This window comes from Thermobia domestica, chromosome 1 (assembly GCF_964235325.1).
Source record: "Thermobia domestica chromosome 1, izTheDome1.hap1.1, whole genome shotgun sequence".
NCBI lineage: Eukaryota > Metazoa > Arthropoda > Insecta > Zygentoma > Lepismatidae > Thermobia > Thermobia domestica.
In genome coordinates, this window is record NC_137454.1 from 101,635,755 (window position 1) to 101,654,836 (window position 19,082).

A 19,082-nucleotide genomic window follows, 5' to 3' on the forward strand; every position below is an offset into this window, starting at 1 on the left:
CATTTGTTGTTCCGTTATGCAAAAGTTAGCGGAAGTGTCAAAAAAAACTATTACCACAATAATCCCGAATATAAACAAAATGAAGGCAGAATTGCAATCACGGGATAATGCATGGGACGTTTTACCAAAAAAAAAAAATCTTGTTGAGAATTTCGTAGGGAACTTTAATAACAGGAACAGCTCAAGATGTTTAAAAAAGAAATACTGTTCTGTTTGATATTGTGTATTTTAAACAGTGTAGTATGGAAATAGTTGTCAAGTATAAGCGAACTGAGGGCTTACTCAGTACCATTTGTACATACACATATTTTCACATCTTCTATCACGCGCACTATGTCTCATCCCGCAACTCGATTCATCCATTTGGACCCTTTACTTGTCAGAGAAACTTGATGAGCAAGTATTCTATTAATTTGAGTTTGTAGTAGGTACTCAAGATCCGTAACTCGACTGGACGTGTATCAAAAATACCAATGTAAGAATTGTAGTAATTTATTTCATAATGCGTGTGTGTGAATTAGAATAAAGACATCAAATTTTACGATTTAATGAGCAAGTGAAGCGCTGCAATAACAATGAGAAATCGTGGGAAAGAAATGTGAGTGGTGAAAAAACCATAAATCTTACAAGTAAGTATTCTTCTTTTAGTGAACTGTTTCAACTTGTATTATCAATTAAAGAGGAAACTGAAATTTAGAGAAGCCTTATAGATTAAAATTTAGAGAAGCCAATAGAAAAAGCTTTCGACAGATCGTTGATCTTTGCTCACAAGGGTCCAAATAGATGAATCGAGTTGCGGGATGAGACATAGTGCGCCTGATAGAGGATGTGAAAATATGCGTATGTGCAAAGTTAATAGCGACTGAGCTCCATAAGAAACGGAGGGGAAGGGGGGTCAAAGTTGATGGGAGAAGGGCTATGCTATGGTATAGAAATACATCAAATGAACTTTTGAATTGTGAAAATAGTGAAACATAGACAATGCAAACAGTGGTAGTTTGTTATTGCGCTCAGCAGCTACAACTTTGCACATACACATATTTTCACATCCTCTATCACGCGCACTGTGTCTCATCCCGCAACTCGAATAATCCATTTGGACCCTTTACTTATCAGAGAAACTTAATGAAATCTCGAAACTGTTAAAATATAAGGGAGAATCACTGAAAAATGCACGGACCTGATTGATGATTTTCAAAACGAGGACATTAGGCCGGAGAAAGAAATTGTTAAACTGAATTTGAAAATAGAAGACATTGATCAACATGTTAGAAGAAACGCAGTAAAATTGTATAGTATTCAGGAATTACCTAATGAAAATGTTATTTCAGTTGTGAAAAATGTAGGTCGTGCACTAGACCTATCAGTTAATGCTTGATTGACACATGTCATAGATTAAAGGATCTAATCATATAAATCTTGGTATAATTTTCAAGTTTTCGAAAAGATTCGATAAAGACAGGTTTTTTTTTTGTTTCAGGAAAGAAAGTTGAGTTGAATTTAGCGTCCCTTTCAGCAGCGAGGCTATGGGAGACGTGGACCTACTGATTAACGTGGAATTCGAATCTCATGAGCTCCAACTGGGAATCGAACCCAGGTCTCCCGCGACAAGGGCGCGTACGCTAACCGCTTAGCCACGGAGGAGCTCTCAGGAAAGAAAGGTAAAAGGAAATTTAAACTGTAATGACTTAGGTTACACTAATGGGAGGCTATTTACATAAATCAGAGTGTTTCTGCAAACAGAAGAATTTCGTCTAACGAAGCTAAGAAATAAAAAAGATACCAACATTTCGCTTTCTTGTGGATAGACTGGTCAGGAAATGTTAAGGTTAAGGAAAATGCTAATGATTCAGTTCTATATTCACTAAGAACACTAGAAGGCGTTAGGAAACTAGAATAAGAGACAAGAGAAAGTGTAAGTGTATTTTATGCTCCAGAGGATTAAATAGAAAACTAAATGATTTGTACAGAAGTGTCATAGCTGCCAACCAGGGGCGGACTGGCCCACCCTGCTACCCTGCAAATGCAGGGTGGGCCCCCTCCACCAATTTTTTAAGAAATGTGCTCAATTAAACCTACCAGCATCAAAAATATGGCAGGGTAACTCCCGCAAACTTGTGTTTTGCATAAAAAAGACGTAAAGTTAAACTTTCATGAACAGACCTTATTCTTCTTCACGTTTATCGACTTGAAAAGGTTCCGTCTATGAGACAATGATGCCCTAAAACAGTGCGTGATTTGTGATACAGCAGCTGTTAAAAACGAGCACGTTGACTACTACTTTTTTAAATATAAGAAACAAAGTAGAGAAGAACTACCTGATTCAGCTCTCAGTACTCTACCACATTATTGCAAAGTGAAAAGAGAACAAATTCAAGAGGAACTGCTCCAATTTGCTCGTCATTATAGGGACTATAATCCACCAATATGTAAAAAACAAGATATTTTAAGAAATGAGCATGGCAGCGAGCAATATGCTCATAGTAGTGAAAAAGAGGAAATGAAGAAGAGGAAGATAATGAAACTGAGAGTGAGGAGGAAGATGAATGGAAATGCAAACCTGCAAGACAGTGTAAAGTGTGTCTAGTTTGTGCACTGCACCTGCTTCACGAATTAAATCTTTATGGTCCATTATATCCATCGTTGTATAAAGCGTATAAGTATGTTCTAACTCTATCGTGTACCCAAGTATCATTTGAAAGAATTTTCTCGATTATGAAAGTGATCAAAAATCAGTTGCGTTCATTGCTTAAGATCACATACGTTTGATTACGACAAAGTGATTGACGATCTTGTATCTAGCTCCAAAGAATTAGGTAAATATTTGAAATTGTGAGTGTAACTGGGGCATAATGAAGATATTAATATTAGGATACATTTCTGTCATTCATATTAATATTATATTATATTAGGTTACAGTATGCAATTCAGTAGAAAATTTCAACCAATTTGATATTAGAACTGATTTATGAGGAAAGAAACTTACATTATTTTTGTCAGTGCTTTGATTATTTAGTGTTTCAAAGTTGACTTGAGATTAGTTTTTACTTATTGCACATGAATATATTTTGGGTTTTCTAAAACATGACATTCATTTGTTTAAATAAATGGTTTAATTTCATTACATAAAAAACAATAGCACTATATAAATAACTGAAAGCACCAATTCCGGTATTGTGTGTGTTTACAATAAAAAATGATAAAGCCAATTATACACTGTATGAGTTACTATTAAAATGTTCCTACTTCAGATTTTTTGTAATTAATGTTTTGCTTTTGTATGAATATATGGGATACTGTTTATGGGTTCGAAGATGGACTTTTATATGTAATACATATGAAGAATACCAAGTACATTTTTTACATTTTTATACAGTGGGCCCTCATTTCAGTTTAGCAGGGTTGGCCCTATGGTTGCCAGTCCGCCCCTGCTGCCAACTATGATGTTATAGATAACTGAGACTTGGTTAAGCCAGAAATATATAATAGTGAAGTTTTAGAGACACATATAATGTATTTAGATAGGATAGAACAAAAAAAGACAGGGGGCGGGTTTTAATGCCATAACAAATCTCTTTCATACAACCAGGATTGATTTTAATATAAATAATATTAAAAGCGCTATCCATCTTAGAATACGAATGGAAAAGTGTTCATATCTTGTAGTCGGTGTTTATTTTTATTGAATTCTAGGGCAGAAACATAATTTATTAATAAAATTTGAGAAAAATTATTAAACTCAGAATTATAATATTATTTTACTGGATTAATAATAGGCTCAAAAGATGGAAACAGTAGGTTTTCCTCTAGCCTAGTCCGTGTCATTGAATAATCTTCCATCTATAAATGACATTAAAAAGTCGATATGAAAATCATTACATTTAGTAATAACAAATGTGAATAAAAACATAAACGACGAAAATAGATCCTTTTGTATCTGAAGATTTTTATCATCCTGCTCATTATTGATTCAAGAAACAATAAATATACGACCATTCCGCGTTAAGTGTAACTGGACTACTGTCGATAATTATTCTAAAGAAGATTTTTTTTTTTTTTTTTAAGTTTGTAGATACCATGATCTGCAGGAGGTTAGTTGGGGTGAAATAAGTAGGCCTACCTCTAAGTACCTGAATGAGGCATGGAAATTCCTTTATAAGATATTAACAGTCAGGGCCGGCCTTAGTTAGTGCGGGGCCCAATTGGGAACATTTTGCGGGGCCCCAAGTTTACAATTAATTTCCACCAAGGTCTCTAGAACCAATATTATATATTTTGCGCTGTCCCTGATGGTCTAGTGGTTAGCGGGCCAATATAGATTTAATAGCGGGCCAATACTTTTTTTTTTGGAGCGACGTGTCCTTTACTCATTTCCAACACTTTTCCTTTCTTCATGCTCGTTTGACGCCTCCTTTCTATCAGCGCCCGGGGCAACCACCCCGCTCGCTTTCCCTTAATTACGGCTCTGCCTTTTAGTTAAACGGTGGGAAGGTTGACTTCGCAATGAACGTTGTACACAAAATTCGTATGAACATATATATAATTAAAAATATATAATTATAACTGACACCAAATTTTTACAAATCGTTGAGATATTGATTTGTTATGAAATATGTACACCACGCAGTTTTTAATTTACGAATACTGTTTAACATAAAGATGTAGTGATATACAGGTAAAGTGACGGATAGCACTTTATTTATGTATTATGCACGTATAAAATGATATATCATTTTTTTTATTGTATATAACTAGGATACAAATGGTTTGTCCTTTTTTTTTACTTTATGGCGTTTTTCATTGTAATTTTACTTGTAATATATACGAGAATAGAATAAATTTAATTGTAATACCAATTGTGAAGAGATCAATAACTCAGTAATAGGTAATAAATAAATAAATATTTGCACCTTCTAGAATCGAATCCAGCATTACATGCGCAGAAAATATTGCAATGTTTCCTCCTGGTTGTTACTAACTCCATATGCATGATATAAACAACAACAGAAGAAGAAGACGGCTCGTTACTATGGCATTAACATGGGAAATGAAGACAAGCATCAGGGCTATCTTTCTACTTGAACAACCGATATAATAGGAGTTGCTCCATACCACTCTACAATTCTACATTAGTCGGCTTTTGACTGGTTAACCTCACCTTCTCTTCTGCAGCTGCTACAGCCAGAAGAAATTCCTAAGCTGTCTACAGCTGCTACGAACAGGACAAAACTCATACTTTCTCAGTCGCCAAACTAAGAGCCTTGTCCAGACTGCTGTGAGCCCGGACATCCTACACAGTGTACTTCTCATACCGTGTTTGTCTGCCTGACTGTCGACATGTATTAAACGAAAAACGGTAGGACAAAATTTCTAAGAATAAGTTACATATCCTGCCCACTAACCTAATATTCAAACCAGAAATAGTAAAACCCAAGCATTTCCAGTTCCAATGTTGATTATTACAATGTAAAAATGATAATATATGACGAGAAACATCTTTTTAAAAATTGAGTTAGTGTATTTCTACCGTCGAAATCTACTTTCACTTCTGCATTCAATTTTAATCTCCTGAAAATGTTAACAGTAAAGGAAAAATATATTTTAATATGGATACAACGTATCAAGAATAACGTTCATTTCCACCCTTTTTCTCTCTACTTCTTGCCGAAAGTGCTAGAAATCAATGATGGGTTTCAACACTGGGCACCATAACGACAAGTAGTAACACATTGCTAGAGGTGGTTTGTAAGCATGGATTCAGCATGGTTATAACAGGTCCCATTTCCATCGGTATACTTCTACTGTAACCAAAGATGGCAGGTCGTCGATTTCCTGTTTCAATATTGTATCATAATTTGGCACTCTAGCATATTATCACAATGTGAATTGATACTCATTTCTATATTTTATATCTTTTCCTAATACTATATGTTTTATTACCGCATTATTATCCACTATTTTCCTTGTTTGATTAAGAACTATCACTCTGCCAGGGAGTAACATATATCTTCATAGATCATCCAAATGAAACAACAAAGCCTTTGGCATCAAAGAGATAACACTATAATCTGCAGAATTAAGAAAAAAACGGAAAAGGAATTGGAAAGATACGAAATTGGACTAAAACTAACACTCCATTAATTTTACAGTAAAACTGTATGTCACAATAAAAATTATTTGCAAATATTCTGTTGTCATCGGGTGCATATATCCGTACAAAATTTCAGATCTGTATTTAATATAAAAGTGTGTGACATTAAGTTACATTATTTGACTCTAATTCTCACCTCTCTCGTTTAACGAACGCAGTTTTTTTTAAAGTGCCTTAATCAAACTTTGTCTACAGATTTTGTGCTTTATCTTAAAACACACTATATGCTGCTAGTAGAAGCAGAAGAGACAGCTTTTATTGTCCGATGCAGTAAATAACTCTTCTAAGATTTTTCTTAGCGTCGTTTCTGACATCAAAGCGTCAACCTCTTTTCTTTGCTTATAGGAGGGATGGAAAGTTCTATAATCATCTTTCAAAGACTACGTGAAAAGGACTAAATTCTGGTAATTCAATAAGAAAAAAACTTCAACCGCAGGAAATGAAAAATGATGAAGCGCTAACAGCAAAACTTTTGATATGAACATTCTTCCTACTAACTTATCTCGTATAAAACGCTTCCCTTACTCAAAGAACTTGGTGCGTTTCTTAAGAAAAAAAATGAGCTAACAGATTTTTGTCCTTTAGTTATAGAGTAAGAATTTTCGGATACTGTTCAACTTTATAATGGAATTCCAAATTGAAACTTCTTCTTTCCTACTGCTTTCTGTGATGTCTCTAGAATTTGTCGTTGAGGGCTTAGTTCTCAAAATTCCTAAGAGCATAATCTAAAGTTATTGAATTTTAGATTGATTGTATTTTAGTTAGTATTGTGGAATTGCATAAAAATATTTCCACTTACTTTCAACTCAAAGCCACTCTCTTTGATATGTTCCTTGACATTTCAACCATACAGTTGTTGCTCATCTCCAAATTTGGTCGATTTCGTGTTTAAACTTGCCATATAGTCATGGGTAAAAGTGAGGGGGAACTCGGGGTGAAGCCGTCCTCTCACCTACAAAAATATGCAGGGCGTTCCTCTAGTTCCTAAAAATTACAATGGGCATAGATAGGCAGAGGGACGGTATGGCGTCATGCCGCTACCTACCTTCCCCCTATCTTTTCAGATCCACTTTTACCCTTGCATATAACATGGCATGTGTAATAGTGACCGCCATTGATGGCATGAATAACAGGTGACCTGCATCGTGGTTTTTGTCCGGCTCATTCGGATTCGGAAGTTAGGCTCAGAAGTAAACGATAGCCCATGCTTATCAGAACCGATCTTTCTTCGGACATACTCAATAGCCCATGCTTTTCAAAAAAAAAAAATGTCTGGTTCGAACATACTCGATAGCCCATGCTCCTCAAAACCGATCTGAATCGTACATACCTGATAATCCACGCTTCTGTGAATTGCCTAGCTTGGTACGATATGAATCCGACACGAAATTTATATTTGAAACTCACATTGATTGCATAATAAATGAAGCGAACAGAAATCTTGGAGTTAGTTTAAAAATTAGTAGGGAGTTGGGAAAACCTGCCACTCTTCAAAAATAGTATGAAAGTTATGTTCGCTCTAAGCTTGAATACCTACTGTTTGTGTGAAACATTTTCAACATAGAAATAAATTCACTAAAAATAGATAAATTCAAATTCAAATTTCTGAGTTATCTTGTTGAGAAGCAAAAAAAAAAAAAAAAAAAAAAATCATTTTCCCATGAACTAAAGGTTGTTATGTACTAAATAGTAATTTCGAAACTGTAACCCCTAAGCAAACAAGAACATTACACAACATGATACTTTTGCACAAAATGCTTAATAAGAACTTAGACTGTAATGAGTTGCCTTCCGGCTTTTAAATAAACATACGAAATACAAAAATACACATAGAAAACTATAATTTCTTTTAGTGTAGAAAAGCAAGGACAAATATGCTGAGTCACCAACATGAAAAATGAGTGCAATCTAGAATAGACTCATAAAAATGTCAAGTAATACAAATATTTATATTGAAAGCAGGGGCGACTCTGTAATGTACCCACAAAGTCACATGCCTTCCCAAATAATAATTTTAAAAATTACGAATGTGGAATGACCGAAGAAAAATTAGTCTAGTTATCATAATACGGACTTTGCAACCTGAAATATGTCCATGTAAGTTTTTTTTTTCAACATAGTGTAAGTCGCGATACTTGATGTTACTCATTTTTATGTCTTCTGTCTTGTATCTTTCTAGCGATCGCCTGCTTCACACAGTAGCCCTTTAAACGACTACCCATACGTACAATGTAATCACACATTGTTCGTGACTGAAGAAAAGAATCCACTTCGGTCGGCAAACGGGACTACGGGAGAAGAGAAAATATGGATAACCTAGCTCTGTGGCTGTGATTATGCACTCAAGCCGACGGAACTGGGATGAATTTGTTCCACTTCTCGGACACACACACACAAAAATGACTCGTATTGTATCAAAGACTTGAAGAATCCACATAGAATTTCGAATCATTGTTTATTTCCTTCGCTAGTGTTCACATTATTACGAAAAATTGAGAACACTTTTTAAATGTACTTCACAACTTTGGCATTTAATAATAGCTGATGTATGTCTACATTTTTTACATTCATTTAGAGAACGGTTGAATACCCTTTGAAGTAAATTTTAAACTACCTAGGTAATATTCCATTGGAAAGTTACTACGAAAGCAAAGATACGAAACCACTGAGAAATATGTCTTACACTTGTAATTCAAAATTATAAGATAACAATAAGCAGAGAATAGTCAATTGTTAAGTTTAAAGCGGACAACAAGGGGGTCAGTAAATTCGACTCCCGTAGACTTGCGAAACTTCATGCATATCTTAAAGTTTCATTGCGCGTATATGACTATCTTTTGTAAATGCGTCTTTCGAATGAGAGATCAGGGTTCGATTTTCGATAGGAACACGTGTGGTTCAGAGTCTCGATAGGAACACGTGTGGTTCAGAGTCTCGATAGGAACACGTGTGGTTCAGAGTATATCTTAAACAGTTGATCTACACCTTGGTACTGAAAATGAGTGGTCAAATGAATTATTCATTTGCTTGAGTAACAATCGAAATTGAACGCATTCTTGTTTCAATGCATCATAAAAATATAATCGTATCTCTATACTGGAAGTAAGTAAATAAATGTAAGGTAAACGGAGCTTAACTGTTTACTATTACTTAGCTTTTCAATCCGTTTCAAATTACACTCTTAACTATCTATTATACAGGGTGTTTCAAAACAACACCGACAACGTTTGGGAGGTGATTCCTGACACCAAGATAAGACAAAAAGTATAGACCATCCTGGGTGCACAAATGCTCCCTTTCGGAGTTATAAGCTGCCGAAAGCTTGAAAAAATTAACTTTAAAAGTCCATAGTTAGAAGACTATGGGACCTACCGTAGTCGGGTCAAGACTTCACTTAGGAACTTGTATGTGCCCTATCCAAAAATACATGTTTCAGAATCCTAAGGTACTCACGAAGCATTTTTTATAGAGGAAGTTTGGCTACGGTCATGTAATATTAAGTACTCTGCAACTGTCTCTATAAACATTGTTGCGGAAATACCGCAGGATTCTGAATCATGGATATTTGGATATGACACATATTAGTTCCTAAGTGAAGTCTTGTCCCGACTACGGTAGGTCCCATAGTTTTGGAGCTATGGACCTTTTAAGTTCATTTTTTCATGTTTTCGGCAACTTATAACTCCAAAACGAAGCATTTGTGCACCTAGGATGGTTTATACAATTTTTGCCTTATCTTGCTGTCAGGAATCATCTCCCAAACGTTGTCGGTGTTGTTTTAAAATACCCTGTATATTAATGAGTATGTCAACGAATGGATTTTAGTGAATCAATTTAGAGAAACATGGTAATTCAATCTTATAGTCGTCATATATGATGAGAGAGGTTCCTGGTTTGATACCCGCTCACATGAGTTTATGTTGGACAACACTGTCCGTGAGGTTTCTACGGGATCTCCCAATTCCTCCCACACTCTCATTCCACTAATTATTTCGTAACTCACTTTCATTATATCTATGTCTCGCTTAGCTTAAATGGGAGTTTCATGAGATGTACAGTTAGACATTTCATTTCATTTATTGAACGATTCAGAAAATTCAAATGAAGAAATAGGTCGAAGAGTGTTAGCAACTTCAATTCTTTTTCACTTCTTAAGAGTCTTCATCCCGGCGAAATTAAAATACCGCTAATTTTACAGTAATTATGTGATATCTTCAAATAGATAAAAGATAATTGAAATATGAAACAAGAGCGCCCTAGACAATATTATTTTGCGTGAGGTACCGTTATCACAAGTCGCCTAGCGGCTTTCCGTTTTCAGCTGTTTAGAAACGCGAAAATAAATGCCGATTTTCAAAATGGCTCGAAATCGAAAGCAGATAAGTGAGTCGTCATAACGGTTTCTCATGTAAAACAATATTGTCTAGGGCGCTCTTGTTCCACATTTCGACTATCTTTTATCTATTTCAAGATATCACATAATTACTCTAAAATTAGCGGTATTTTAATTTCGCCGGGATGAAGACTCTTAAACAATTTTAAGTCTTTGTATTGAACAAAGTATGTGAAGTAAAGTGAAATATTTTATATGGAAGACGTATATATTGGATATGTGATTATATAAGGGCAAACATTTCCTGTAATATTTGCACCTAATATGAGAATTTAAAGGATGCTTTCAAAGTAAAACATACTGGAGGCACCAAAGCCAAGAGATGCCTTTGTGACAGAGGTGCAAAGTCAGTTTTAACGTCATTGGCGATGTGACTTTCCTGTTGTACAACTCTAGAGCCACAACTGACTGACTTCCTTATGTGGGTTAAACGTGAAATTTGAACCTGTTATATCAAGAAAGATGAGGACTGTAATTGGGTTTAACACCTGTTGTGTTCTGTTTCAATAAAAAAATAAAATCAGCATTTAACTGTGGAAGCTAAAGCGAAGTTTAAGAAATACTAGCTGAACCTGCTCTCTCTACACAGCGCATCACTCATTTGTATGATCATGAATCTCCTTGTCATTCCTCACAACATCTGTGCATGTCCCTTTACAAACACATGCAGTGAAAGATGTCTTGATGAAATTCGGCAAGGGGTACCATGAAGGGGATATTTTTTGATTATTTTTTTTTCAATATCTCGCACCGTTTCCAAGATTTGAGCCTACTTCCGGTTGGAGTTTCTAATTCATGTATGATCAGTGTTTTCTTTCTTCTTGCATGCAGTATGTAATAAGAAAATACATTACATACACAATTAATTATAACGTCAATGATATATGGTGTTCATTGGGCAAAACATTCCAAACAATAAAGATTCATCTTACGTTAGACTGGAAAAATGGTTATCCTTAGTTTTTTATTATCACTTCGCCATGAAACAAATGCCTGAAAGATATGCAACACCTGCATACAAATATGTGGAGTTGGAATGTAAAACTTGTAGGATATGATGTTTTACTTTTTTAAAATTGCAACCCTCTCAGTGTACTCCTAAAAATGTAATAAAGAAATAACATCCATGTTTTTTTTAAATATTAAATTAGAATTGAACAATCTACACAAAATTTGCAGACAAACAGTGAAAACGGCATTTTGCTAGAGTCTATTGTTCCCTAGAACTCACTGTCGAAAGGATTGGCCACAAACATATAAACATCCACAAACATAAACTTTCCTTCCAACAAACAGATAAACCTAGCATTTTTATATATAGATTAAAAGTGAGAATTGACTGTCTCAAATAACTGAAATTCATTCAATTTTGTATCTATGACGAATCTCACCAGATGATGCAATTTTTGAGTAAAGGCGTGCTGTAGAGAAACACTCTTCAAAAACAGAATACTAAACTTACTATCTAGCAAGTGTGACTCTTGACAGTACGGAGCATACAAATGTTTCTATGTAACATTTGTTATATTTTTTCTTTTAGACATAAAGCATATGTCACTCAAAAGGAAGAAAAGTAAGTAGTCAAGCGGATATGAAACTAGACATTTGCATTTTTCTCATTATTTATACTTTCTTTCAAGCTATGACGTGTAGCCTATACAAACATTTTGTTCCGTACAAAAATTTTCTCGTATATTCATTTTTCATTCACTCAAACATAAGAATATCATTATTTATTTGTATATATACACCCACACTTCCACTAATTTTTAAGGTAATGTGAAATGTTTGCTCTTCAGGCAGCAGTCACCAAGATATTCTGCGCCATTTACAATAAAAAAAACTTAAGAATAATTGTGGAAGCATAGAAACACAGGCTACCTCGTCAGTAGATGTTCTTCCGTTGGAAATCTTTTTCCCAGCCAAAAAATAAACAAAAAAATATGATAATTGCTTTCAAAACCGTGTTGCATTTTAATATTTAATTACATATTTAATGACCTCAGAGAGCGTCGCTGTTTATTGTATATTTATGCGTTCTTTATCCCCAAAGCTGGGCCACACGTTGGCTCAATGGTAGAGTGCCTACCTCTGGTGCGTGGGTACCTGGTTCGATCCCCGGTCAAGTTAGTTTATGGTGGACAACATCGTGTCCGAGTGTTTTCTTGAGGTACTCCCGTTTCCTCCCACATTTGCATTCCATCACTTCTTCCATCATCATTCACTTGCCTCAAATATCCGTCTCCTTTTGCCTACGAGGTATAGCTAATCGTGGGAAATTCAACTGAAAGTAAGATTTTTATTGCAGCTTCTTCCGGAATTTCTCAGTTATTTTTTTTAAAAAAGAGTTGAGAGTATTAAAGACCGAGAGTTAAGTTTAGAGTTATCTCTCCGTTTTTTCTAAAAATTATGAAAATTTACAGGAGAAATGAGGTAAGAAATGATGGTTTGAAGTTTTTATTTCATGTTTAGGAATGTAAGTTTGGCAGGAGAGTTATGTTTAATACGAGAAAAGATGTGTGGAAATTAGTACTATTTGCAGGGTGCGGAAGCTTTCGCGAATGACTTTAGCAGCATGATAGTCGTAAAATATGGCGAACAGGTGTAAAGGATGGGATATTTCTGCACTCAATTTTGTAGAAACGTACAAAAATAATGAAGAAAATCTTTTAAATTTTTGTGAAGCCGACGGAGTACTGAAGTTAAGAACACAATGTCCAAAGTGTGGGAAAGAAGCGAGAATCAACAAACGTCGGAGAATGTATCGTTTTCGCTGTAATGCAAGAGTACGGGGTGAGAAATGTATGTGGGAAAAGGCTGCAACGAAGGGAACATTTTTCGAAAGATCAATGTTACCTTTAAACAAAGTGTTGTTGTTCGTAGTTCTGTGGTGTCTTTTATAAAGAGACAAACAAGCATCTGTAATGCATGAATTGAATTTGTCCTCAGCGACAGTGGTGGATTGGAGTAATTATTGTAGGGAAGTGTGTCTTGACTGGGCGATAACAAATTCAACAAACATCGGTGGTTCTGGTCAGGCCAGCAACCAGACCTTAACACACAATGCTATTATTAATACAAAAACACAATTTGGCTAGTGGTAAGAAAATGTTTAATGACTTGGCCCCCCCTAACATATTCATGCCCCCCCAAACCTCTATGGCTGGTTGCGGGCCTGGTCCTGGTAAAGTAGTTGAAATAGATTGGGCAAAATTTGGAAAGAAGAAATTCAACAAAGGGCGACGAGTGAACGGTCAGTGGGCATTTGGTGGCGTGGAACGTGGTCCTGAAGGAATGTTCTTTGTATTGCCAGTACCAAGAAGAGACAAGGAAACTTTACTAAACATAATAAGAAATCGAATATTACCGGCAACAACCATAATCTCTGACTGTTTTAAGTCGTACGACTGTCTGAATGACGAAGGTTTCAGGCATCTTCGAGTTAATCATAGTGTGGAATTTGTATGCACGGAAGCTGGTGAAGTATATGAAAAAATTAACGAGATTTTACAATGGGAACATCCATCTGTCCATTCCCAGGGGATCGAGAGCCGTTGGCGAAACATACGCTATTGCATACCTGTAATGGGGAAAAAAATCAGAACACTTTGAAGATTATTTAGCGGAATATTTGTTCAAAGACAGAAGAGGATATCATCACCTCGTGCATGATTTTATGATAGAAGTAGAGCACCTATACAAGCCGAAGTTGTGAAGGTAAGTGAAAGACAGGGTTCTAGAAAACTAGTTTCCCTCCCCATTCAGTTGTAATAAAGGTAAAAAATGACGTGCCCTCCGGGACTTCTAATTCGCCTTCTATCGCTCGTCAAGAGCGCCGATTTTTCTGTAAATTGGGGGGGGGGGGCACTCAGATGCAGAAGGTATATATATGAGGATGTTAAGAAAAATTGCATTCAAATTATGCCAAATATTGTATATTGATAAATACACTATGGGGCCCACATGAGCTTTGCCCCCCCCAAGGATCGGCGCCCTTGTCGCTCGCTCGGTAATACTGGGTGTTCTGAAAGGGACCTACACTCTAGTATCTTCCCAATGAAATGTAACAATTTTTAATATTTTAAGCACTGTTTTTTGTATGTTGCAAACTGGAGGGACACCTTCAAACTGGACTGAACTTAAACTAAAATCCTAACCTAACCTAACCAAAACTAACTTAATTGAACCTAACCTAAGCTAAGCTAACAATTTTTAATATTTTAAGTGGTTCTTTTGTAGGTTTGAAACTGGGAGGGGCAACTCTAAACTTAAGGCAAGATCGATAATGAGATTGTTCTCACATCAATATTTTAAGAACTGATTGAATCATTGAGGAATGTAATCGACAAAAGTTTCATGTTGTAATCTTTGAGGTACCCATTATCAGTCAGTTCAAGATTTTGTCACAAGGGAACACTACTTACTACAAAATACTTAAGTGCCTTATTGCTGACTGTTACGTTCGTAGTTAACCCCAACCTTGATTAAGTAGATAGAAATATATTTAAGTCCTTTCGAATATCATTTGAGCTAGTATTTGCTTCGACTAAAATGAATAATATTTAAGGTTTGGCCTAAAATTCGTTTCTATTTAATATTTCGAAATGTTAAAAAATATCAAATTCAGCGCAGAATTCTGAAGTGTCATCTTATTTGGCTCGTTCATGGATGATGAAAATAACGTAAAATTTTGCATTTATCAATGAAATATTGACACTATTAATTAGTGATGGGCAAACCGATTCACCTGTGAGGTCGCCGCTCAATAGTTCGCTCATTAAAACGAATCGATTCATTTGAACGACTCAGTGACTCACATATTTTTACAACGGGGAGAGGGGGAAGTTAAAAACTAAAATTGTATTATCAGACTAATGCATTACATAAAATGAATTTAAAAGGTATAACTCCAATTTTAGATTACAAGCATACTGCTACTAACAAATTTAACTTTAAAAAATCACAGGAAATTACACTTTTAGATGTAACACACAAAAATGCAATTCAGATACAAAATATACATACAAATTAGACTAAACAAAATTCCTATTAATAAGTGTGAAAATACATCACAAATGCAAAAAAGCTATATGCAAATTACAGCCTAAACGAATCAAAATACGCAATGCAAACTATTACAACTTCAGTCTCAATGCTATAGCAATACAATTTTAGAATTACTGTAAAAGTGTTACAACTTTAAATTCAATGCCAAAAATATTATAATTTTATTACAACATCGTGAGAAAATAATTTTTTCCTAAAAAAAATTTTGGCCACCACATCCCCCTTAGAATACACATTTTAATCAAAGTAACGAGTTTCCCCGTGGTTAAGCGGTTAGCGTACGCGCCTTTGGCGTGGGAGATCCGGCGTTCGATTCCAGGTGGGAGCTTATGTGGTTCGTGTTCCACGTTAATCAGTAGGTCCACATCTTATATAGCCTCGCTGCTGAAATAAAATGAAATATTTTTGTTTAATGGCAAACGATTAAGCCCTGTAGGCTAACGAAGACGATGATTAAATCAACTGAATAATGATGGAAGAATTGGTGAAATGAGAAAGCTGGAGGAAACGGAAGTACCCCAAGAAAACCTATGGACATGATGTTATCCACCACGAACTTACTTCGCTGGGGATAGAACCAGGGACCCCACGCACCAGAGTTAAGCGGTTTGACACTGAGCTACAGTGCGTCGCCACTGAAAAGAAAGCTAAACACAAAACCAAATCGAATCAGACCCGTAGCCAGAACAAAAATGAAGGGGATCCCGGTGGATGCTAGGGAGGGCGATCCAACCATACTATAGTTCATCACCATATTATAGGTCATTTGCAAGCCTACCGTGAAAATTTTAGAGGAGACAGTAAAAATTTAGAAGTGGCCCGGCCTCATGCCCCCGTGGATACGGACCTGCTCAAATCAAAGTAACATGATAAAAGCTGGATTCGAAGTAGGTGTTAATAACTATATCAAAAAATTAATTTTAAATCAATTGTCTATGTGCGATTTAAAGAGCGGATCCTGGAACAGAAAGAACCGGCTCTTTCGGGCTTTTACGTACGTGACATACTCCCCCATTCTTCAGATTCGATTTTAATTGATAGTTAAAAGTTTATGCTTTACATGTAAAATATCAATGTGAGTCCAAGTGCCACATCAAAGTGCTAGACATTTACATTGTTGGTACTCTTTCTAATTTATTCACGGCAGAGTCACAAATACTCTAAGGCAACGCACATTTGCCGAACTCGACTGAAGAGTGCTCGCCATAGTGAGAACCAGCGAAATTACTCCTCCAAATCAGTAACTGACTGAACCAACCAACAAGATTAAAAAGCAAGAGGGCGGTTCGCGAGTGGGCGACGTATAAGATTCACGTTCTCCAAACATTGTCACTCGTAGAGAATCGTCCCTTCCAGAGAACAGTGGTTCGAAAAGAACCATGAACCTGAAGAACCACGACTAACGAAGAACAATGACGGACCACGACTCCCGAAGAATCATGATTCCCGAAGAATCATGATTCCCGAAGAACCACGACTCCCGAAGAACAACGACTCCCGAAGAACAACGACTCTCGAAGAGTAACGGCTCTCGAAGAATCGTTGCTCATTTCTAGTGAACAACGACTCACTCACTCATCCAAAAGAATTGTCAGAAGAGTCGCGAGCGATACATTACTACTATTAATAGAAGCAGTCAGTATTCATGTATAGAGGTGTGGATATTTCCCAGTGATGCCAACCTGTGGGAAAAGTCCCATTGACGATATATTTTCAAAAAGGGATGAAGGGCAACTTATGTGGGATTTTTCATATATGTGACACATAATTAATCCACTTCTACAGAATTCTCTACGATCAGAAAATAGACATACTGAGTTACCAATAAGCTTTAAATCAATGTTCATCTTCAAAGTCGAAGTATTTCCTTTGATGTTGGCGAAAGTGCATGATAGTGTGAAGTGGTTTATGAAGTGAATTAATGATACGCTGTGTTCAAAAACCAAGCGTCAAGGAACACAATTTGATATTCGAGTATTTAAGAAATGAAAAAAGATAACAAAATAAATAAATAAATAAATGGATGCTTTATTTCTCATTATATTTGTAATTAGCATAACGTGGGAAATTCAGTCAAAATGGGACTTTTTGCCTTTCAATATGGAATATTGTAGTGTCCCAGGTTGGCATCACTGATAGTTCCCCGTTAAAATCACCGTTACTAGTGAAGATGATTAACAGATTGAAAGTATTTACGAACTTGGTCAAGATAATCGTTCTGGGTATCTTCTGAAAAAAAAAATCGCCTTCGTTCAGGAGTTGTCGTGTGGAGAAACGGTAAGACGGACCATCTTATAAGGCTCACTAACGTGGCCCTCATACTGTAAGTCAGAAGGAAACTATCAAAAAATGAATTAGTGCTATGACAATACTGAAGACGGATAATTTGAATAATATTTTATCTCATTCAAAATAATCAATGCCAAAGATAGAATTCTGAAAATGCTACATTCATTGGAGTAAACGTTTACATTCTTTTTTATTTTCATCGTGATATTATTAAAGGGTTTAATGTTACTGCTATATAGCTAGAAGTGAGCGGCGAAGAATAATATCACGGAAAGATAAACTCATAGAAACTAGTTTTAAAATATTAATTGTAAGTTTCAGAAAATATGCTTTAAAGTTACTTTATACCTTTATGATAGTTGAAACAAAAACAATAATAGCTTATTATTATTATTATTATTATTATTATTATTATTATTATTATTATTATTATTATTATTATTATTATTATTATTATTATTATTAATAATAATAATAATAATAATAATAATAATAATAATAATAATAATCTTACAACTACACAACTAAGAAATTCGAGGAGCGGCACTTCAATCTTACATAAAAATCAACCCAAAATATTTAACTCTCTAATCTATGACATAGGCTACATGATGGAAATAAGAAGATAGTATAGCCTACACCAGCGTTTCCCAACCTTTTTCAACTTGCGGCACACTACGGGTGTAACTTGAATTCTCGCGGCACACTCATAGATATTATTATTATTATTATTATTATTATTATTATTATTATTATTATTATTATTATTATTATTATTATTATTATTATTATTATTATTATTATTATATTTGTAAATATAAAATACAGTGGTATTTTTTTCTGTGATTGCTGATCTTCTCACAGGGAAGAAAGCTCATTCGCTGGTTCCCCCTCCCCCCCGTGGTAAATCATTATCATATTTTTCATTTTAATTTAAAAATAGAGAACAATTGAACTGAAATATAGGACTCAGGTTTTTAAAAATACACTTTCTTTTTCGAAAAATGTATCCAACCTTTCACTAAGAAGGAAGATCACTAAATAACGAACGAACAAACTAATCTCTTGTACTTGAATAACACAAATGTAGGTAATTTGTATCCGTGTTTGCTTTACCGAAAGGAATGAATGATATTTTGATATTTCAAGTTACAAAATATTCTGCAACAATAAAGAAGCAAT